This window comes from Macrotis lagotis, chromosome X (genome assembly GCF_037893015.1).
Source record: "Macrotis lagotis isolate mMagLag1 chromosome X, bilby.v1.9.chrom.fasta, whole genome shotgun sequence".
Taxonomy (NCBI): Eukaryota; Metazoa; Chordata; class Mammalia; order Peramelemorphia; family Peramelidae; genus Macrotis; species Macrotis lagotis.
This window is the reverse complement of record NC_133666.1, coordinates 16,855,074-16,862,346: the sequence shown is the minus strand read 5'-3', so window position 1 is coordinate 16,862,346 and position 7,273 is coordinate 16,855,074. Positions and strand designations below refer to the sequence as shown.

The window sequence follows — 7,273 nt, the reverse complement described above, 5'->3', positions numbered from 1 at the left end:
TTTGGAGTATACAGGGTGAGCTCAAGACAAGAACATGATACAACACTCTCCTTGTATGGCCTTCGTTGCCTGGCTCACACGATCATTTTTAGCTCCTCAAGGTTACAGTCTGTTCCCAGTCTCAAAATACTAGAATCTTCAAAATTACTGACTTGCCTCCTAGCCTTCTAAAGCAGCTTCACTTTCCCCAGGGAAGTTTCCTTTCTTTGTCTCCTGATATCTGAACTTGTCCCTCTAAAGTATGAATGACTGATGGTTGGTCCCCAAACTCTCTCTCAGAGGCATCTTATCTGTATTTAGAAAATTAAATCATTCATTCAGGAGACCTGGTAGAATAAATAACCCAGTTACCTCATATGGTTTATAAGACCTAGGTATGAAGAGGGACCAGGAGCAAAAGAAGAACATAAAGACAATCATATAAATGGCCACAGCTATGGGTAGAGGGACTAGGAACAGTAGAAAATATGCTCACATCAGCAGCACATATGCTAAAATTGGAACAACACAGAGATTAGCTTGGCCTTTGCAAAGAATAACATATAAATTTGGGACAGGTTCCATATTTTTAGTTAAAAATTAAAAAAATAGAAATACAATGTCCAATCCCAAAACAAGACTCAAGGAACAGGGCAAAATCCACTCCAGTAAATACCAAGGTCAGGGGGCCAATAAAATCATATGGTACTAATGCTGGTATATTTCATGGCCCAGAACCAACTATATGATAGGGAAGTGAGACCAGCTGTAGAACTGCATTCTGGGAGCCCCCACATAAGTGGGCATTAGAGGGTACAGGAATCCATGACATACATCTGTAGAGGAGCCACATACATAAAAGAGCAAAGTGCCAGGGCTTTAGGGACTAGGCATTATAACACCGAACAGTCACCTGTTAGGACATGAGATATAGAAACATCCCTGAATTCAGATGTCAACCAAGGAATGGATTAAGGGAGCAGTTACAACACAAGGACAAGGGGGACCCAGCTAAATAGAGCACCCGGATACATCAATGGTCATGGGAACCAAGAACAGGACACAGGGGACAACCAGGCAGAAGGGCGCAGTCCCTTCCACACTGTGACTTTCCCCATCATGGTTTTGAGATATTGAGGGTTAGTTTAAGAAACTAAATGGGGGCAGTTTTGCGGAAGACCAACACATGACACAGAGCCTATGACCAAATGCTTAACCCAACTTTTACAATAAGCTACTATAAACACCCCATAAAAGAAGGCAAAAATGCAGACTTTCTCTGGAAGGAAAGACGGGCCAAAAAGTTTTACTTGGCTTTTCCAGATTGTGACCCTAACTACTGTGACATAGAAGAGATAATTGAGCACGAGGCAGATACACATCAGGATTTGGGATGGAACACAAGACAGATAATATTGGAGGGTACAGGGACCAAGTACTTAAGAGAATCCAAAAGCTGACCTTAGAGGAGGGTTCAGGGACCATCTGACAGCATATTCTCCAGTACCACTTATATACAAGGATACACAGACCAGACAGATTTGGGTGCAGGGATCAGGTGAGGAACAGACGATAGGAGGGACAAACAGTATCAAAGAGGGCAGAGATCAGCTTCGTATGAGGATTTGGGTCCAAGTACAGAAAATGGTAGAGAGACCAACCTCATACTAGTCTATAGGGACCAGTGAATTCTTTCTCAGGCATGTAATAGGAACCGAGGGACAAGGACATGCCAGGTTACCGGTATACCAATCCCAGAACCAAGCACATGCCAATATAGAGGTGTCAGCCATAAAACGGGGGAGAGGAATCTGCTCTGGACAATGGCTGACCATATAACAGAGTGCCTAGAAGATGTATAAATGAGTGTACTGGAGCCAACCACAATCTTAGGTTGTAGGAAGCAGATATAGCCTATGACATAGGGACCATCGACACAAAAGAACCCAGAGGGGACCTGTTGCATGCTTAGGATACAGGAGCTGGTCATGTAACGGGGGTACAGGCACTAGCTCAAATGACAGTATTAGGGATACATCATATAAGGGAAGACTAGGGCAAAGCTAATTAGAAGGAGCAGGTACATAATGACATGCAGTGAAAATGGAGAGGAGACCAAAAATACAAGGAGATGTAAGGAATCAGGTAGACCCCCAGGACACAGGAACCGGCTACTTATGGTGGTACAAAGACTAAATACATAAGAAGACATGGGGAACGACCATATAATAGGGAACAGTGGGGAGTTCCATGTCAGCAACCACATTAGCCATTTCAAGGACCCACGAGAGAGCAAAGTATAGCAACTATGTCACGTGGAGTAAGCTGAGAATAGGCCACAAGGCCCAACCATAGAGACCAGCTACTTAGAAGATTAGAGTAAGCCTGAGCCTATCCACGACTGGGAAGAGGAAGCAGCTCCACAGCAGCAGGCACAGGCACAAGGACCTACCATGTACGGAACACAGCCATGCCTTCATACTATAATGAAAAAGCCAGGCAGGGTCCAGTCACTTCCCAGGCTACAGGACCTGGCTAGCGCATGATAGGGGACAAAGATGAACCCATCTGGGTATAAATGTGTAAGGAGCCAGGTTTCTAAGAGGGCGCCCTGATCATACAAGGAAGCATACAGACACAAGCACTATCCATGTAATGGGGAGCAGAGACTAGCCACCTTCCAAAATAGCAAGGGCCAAGGTCATGGGAGGGCTCAGGGTCCAGGTCGAGGAATCAACTCCAGAAGATTGTCCAAGGATAGACTAGAGCACCAGTCACATATCAAGGAACAGAAACCAGGGAACAGACATGTAGCAGGACCAGATACATGGCAGGCTCCCTACTACGGGTATAATGTACATAAGAGGAGAGAAGGAATCATGACTAATGGGGGACGGGGAAACATATGGACTCACAGGGATCAAGGACATAGCAAGATCCAGGAGCCAGTTGTAATGAGAACAAGGCCAGAATACAAAGGTCAAAGATAGTTCTTGGTTTATAGACCAGATAACATATAGATGTATATATGTATACATAAATACATATATATGCAAATCTTGTTTTATGACACTTCACAGATATTAAGGTTTATTGTTTTTTTTTTAAATTGAAGGTTTGTGGCAACCCTGCATTGAATGCCTATTGGCGTCATTTTTCCAACAGCTGTGTTTATGTATTACATTTGGGTAATTCTCTCAATATTTAAAACATTTTCATTATCATTCTACCTGTTATGGTGACTTGTGATCAATGATCTTTGATGTTCTTATTGTCATAGTTTTGGGGTGTCACCAACCCCAGCTCTATCAGATGGTGAACTTAATGGATGGATTTTGGGCGTGCTCTGGCTCTACGATTGACCTCTCTCCCTCTCTTCAGACCTCCCTTCCCTGAAACCACAATATTGAAGAATATTACATAAACGTAGTTGACAAAGCAGCAGCAGAGTTTGAGAGGTTTTACTTCAATTTTGAAGTTTTACCCCACTGTGGGTAAAATACTATCAAACAATATATCATGCTACAGAGAAATCTTTCATGAAAGGAAGAGTCAATTGATACAGCAAATTTCACTGTGGTCTTATTTTAAGAAACTGCAAAAGTCGCCCCAACCTTCAGCAACCACCACCCTAGTTGGTCAGCAGCCATCAACATCAGACAAAACCCTCTCCCAGTAGATTATGATCACTGAAGGCTCAGATGGATTTTTTTAATTGTTTTTTGAATTTTACAGTTTTTTCCCCCAATCTCATTTCCCTCCCCCATGCCCCCCAGAAGGCAGTCTGATAGTCTTTACATTATTTCCATGCTATATATTGTTCAAAATGGAATGTGTTGAGAGAGAAATCATATCCTTAAGGCAAAATAAAATATGAGGTAGCAAAATTACATAATAAGATAATTTTTTAAAAATTAAAGATAATAGTCTTTGGTCTTTGTTTAAACTCCACAATTATTTCTTTGGATACAGATGGTTTTCTCCATCGCAGATACCCTAAAATTTGTCCCTGATTGTTTTTTTTTAAATTAAGATTTTATTTCTTTTGAGTTTTACAATTTCCCCCCTAATCTTACTTCCCTCCCCCCACCCCCCATGGAAGGCAATTTGTCAGTCTTTACATTGTTTCCATGCTATACATTGATCCAAATTGAATGTGATGAGAGGGAAATCAGATACTTAAGGAAGAGACATAAAGTATAAGAGATAGCAAGATCAGACAATAAGATACCAGTTTTTTTTTTTCTAAATGAAAGGTAATAGTCCTTGGTCTTTGTTCACACTCCACAGTTCTTTCTCTGGATACACATGGTATTCTCCATTGCAGACAGCCCCAAATTGTCCCTGATTGTTGCACTGATGGAATGAGTTAAGTCCATCAAGGTTGATCATCACCCCCACGTTGCTGTTAGGGTGTACAGTGTTCTTCTGGTTCTGCTCATCTCGTTCAGCATCAGTTTATGCAAATCCTTCCAGGCTTCTCTGAATTCCCCTCCCTCCTGGTTTCTAATAGAACAACAGTGTTCCATAACATACATATACCACAATTTGTTCAGCCATTCCCCAATTGATGGACATTCACTCTATTTTCAATTCTTTGCTACCACAAAGAGCTGCTATGAACATTTTTGTACAAATGATATTTTTAGCCTTTTTCATGATCTCTTCAGGGTATAGACCCAGTAGTCATATTGCTGGATCAAAAGATATGCACACTTTTATTGCCCTTTCGGCATAATTCCAGATGGCTCTCCCAGAAAGGTTGGATCAGCTCACAACTCCACCAACAATGTATTAGCGTCCCAGATTTCCCATATCCCTTGCAACATTGATCATTGTCTTTTCTGATCATATTGGCCAGACTGAGAGGTGTGAGGTGGTACCTCAGAGATGCTTTAATTTGCATTTCTCTAATCAGTAGTGATTTAGAGCAATTTTTCAAATGACTATGGATGCCTTTGATTTCCTCATTTGTAAATTGCCTCTGTATATCCTTTGACCATTTGCCAATTGGGAAATGGCTTGTTTTTTTTTTTTTTTTATAAATTTGACTCAGTTCTCTATATAGTTTAGAAATGAGTCCTTTGACAGAAACATTACTTTTGTAAAATTTGTTTCTCAATTTACTGCATTTCTTTTGATCTTGGTTACAGTGGTTTTGTCAGTGCAAAAGCTTTTTAATTTAATGTAATCAAAATTATCTAGTTTGTTTGTAATCATGTTCTCCATCTCTTCCTTAGTCACAAACTGCTTCCCTTTCCATAGATCTGACAGGTAAACTAGTCCTTGATCTCCTAGTTTGATTATAATATTGCCTTTTTTGGTCTAAATCCTGTGCTCATTTTGATCTTACCTTGGTATAGGGTGTGAGATGGTCTAATCCAAGTTTCTGCCATACTAGAATGTTAGCATTTTTTAAGCAATAACATATTTTTTAAATTTAAGCCTATACATTTTTTAAGACATAATGCTATATGACATCTTTAGTGCTATTCTGGAACTGAACCTACAATATCTCTTAGGTACTAAGACCAAGAATATGACTGAGAACAGAGATTGATAGATAATTATCTCTCTCTCTCTCTCTCTCTCTCTCTCTCTCTTATCTCTCTCTCTCTCTCTCTTTATATATATGTATCCCTAAAAGAAAGGGTACAGCCATTAGCTATGTACCACAATACTGGTACCAAGTACATATTAAGTACTGGCATGAAGGGGTGCAAGGACCAATTATAGAACTTGGACAAGGTCTCATAATTAAGGGATCACCCAAATCATCAGTGGGTACAGGGACCAGACAATACTCCTTGGTCATGGGTGGAGATTTGAAATAATCCTTGCTCCCCATTGCTATGACCAGACACCTCACTAAGGCTCACAGCCTTGGTATCTTCCTCAACTCTTCCCTTGCCCTTATCCCACAAGTCTAAACTTTTTATTTATCCTCATATGTCCATGTCTCTCCATTCATACCAGCTACCTTAGCATGGGCCCTAATCATCTCACTTCCAGACTATTGGCTCCTAATTGTTTTCCTTGCTTTCAGTTTCTCCCCACTCCAATCCATCCTCCACACAGTTACCAAAATGATGTTCTTAAAGCATAGGTCTGATCATGTCACTCCCTTGCTCAATCAACTTCAGGGGCTCCCTATTACATCCAGGATCAAACAAAAGTTGTTTGTTTTGCATTTAAAACTCTTCCCAACTAGGACCCTTCCCACATTTCCAGTTCTTACACTTTCTTCTTCATATTCTAAAGCCAGTGACACTAGTACTTCTGGCTTCTCATATCTGCCATTCCTCCCAACTCTTTGCCTTTCTATTGGCTGTGCCCTCAGCCTGGATGCTTTTCCTCTGGATCTCTGCCTCCAGGCTTTCCTGAATTCTTTCTAGGCTCAACTCAAAAATCACATTCTTAAGCCTTTCTCCCAACCTCCACTCCTTCACTCTCCAGTTGTCATGTTTTCTCTTTATATTTCTGTACTTTCTTCAGGTACACTGTGTATATCTTATGTGTGTCTAGTTATATGCACATTTTATTCCTCATTAAGACAAGAACTTCCTGTGGGCATTGCCCATACCTGAGGGGAACTGATTTTGCCTTTTTTTTGCAATCCCAACACTTAGGACAGTTTGACACATAGTAGGTACATAAGAAATATTTGTTTACTGGTATTAGGTATTAGGAACATTTAAGCCTAGAACAGCCAACCACAGAAAACAGAAAACAGTCACACAAGGACAGAAAGGGTACTTGGACAAGCAACAGACCAGGATTTAGGGACCAATTTCATAAATAATTACAGGGACTAGGGACATCTGGGGACCAGATATGTTAGGATTTAGGGACCAACCATATAATGGGCCATAGGGACCTGGCATTTTGTAGATACAGGGAAGAATCCCCTAATAAAATACAGGGATCAAGTTATAGTGAATATAAGAACAATGATAATAATAATAATGATAATAATAATAATAATTTATAAGGTTCTTTAAGATTTGCAAAGCACTTTTCATATAATAACTCATTTGATCTTCACAATAACCCTATGTAAGTAGGCTCATTACTGTGCCCATTTTGCAAGTGGGGCAACTGAGATTGATAGAAATTAAGTGATTAGTCCAAGGTCACAGAGCTAGTAAATATCTGAGGCAGGTCCTCCTGACTTCAAGTTTTACACTCTATCCATTTGCCACCTAGCTGTGTGAGATAAGGTTGATGAGACAAAGTCCAGGTACTTGAGATAGTTGAGGAACAAAGTATGTATTGAGTATTTGAATATTTGATT

General features: G+C 40.4%; 1 non-coding gene across 1 annotated transcript; it reads left to right on the top strand.

The window, feature by feature from the left end:
• Positions 1-467: 467 nt before the first annotated feature.
• On the top strand, positions 468-570 carry LOC141503755 (U6 spliceosomal RNA). Its single transcript, XR_012473074.1, has one exon. It is a non-coding gene; the product is annotated as a U6 spliceosomal RNA (small nuclear RNA).
• Positions 571-7,273: the final 6,703 nt, after the last annotated feature.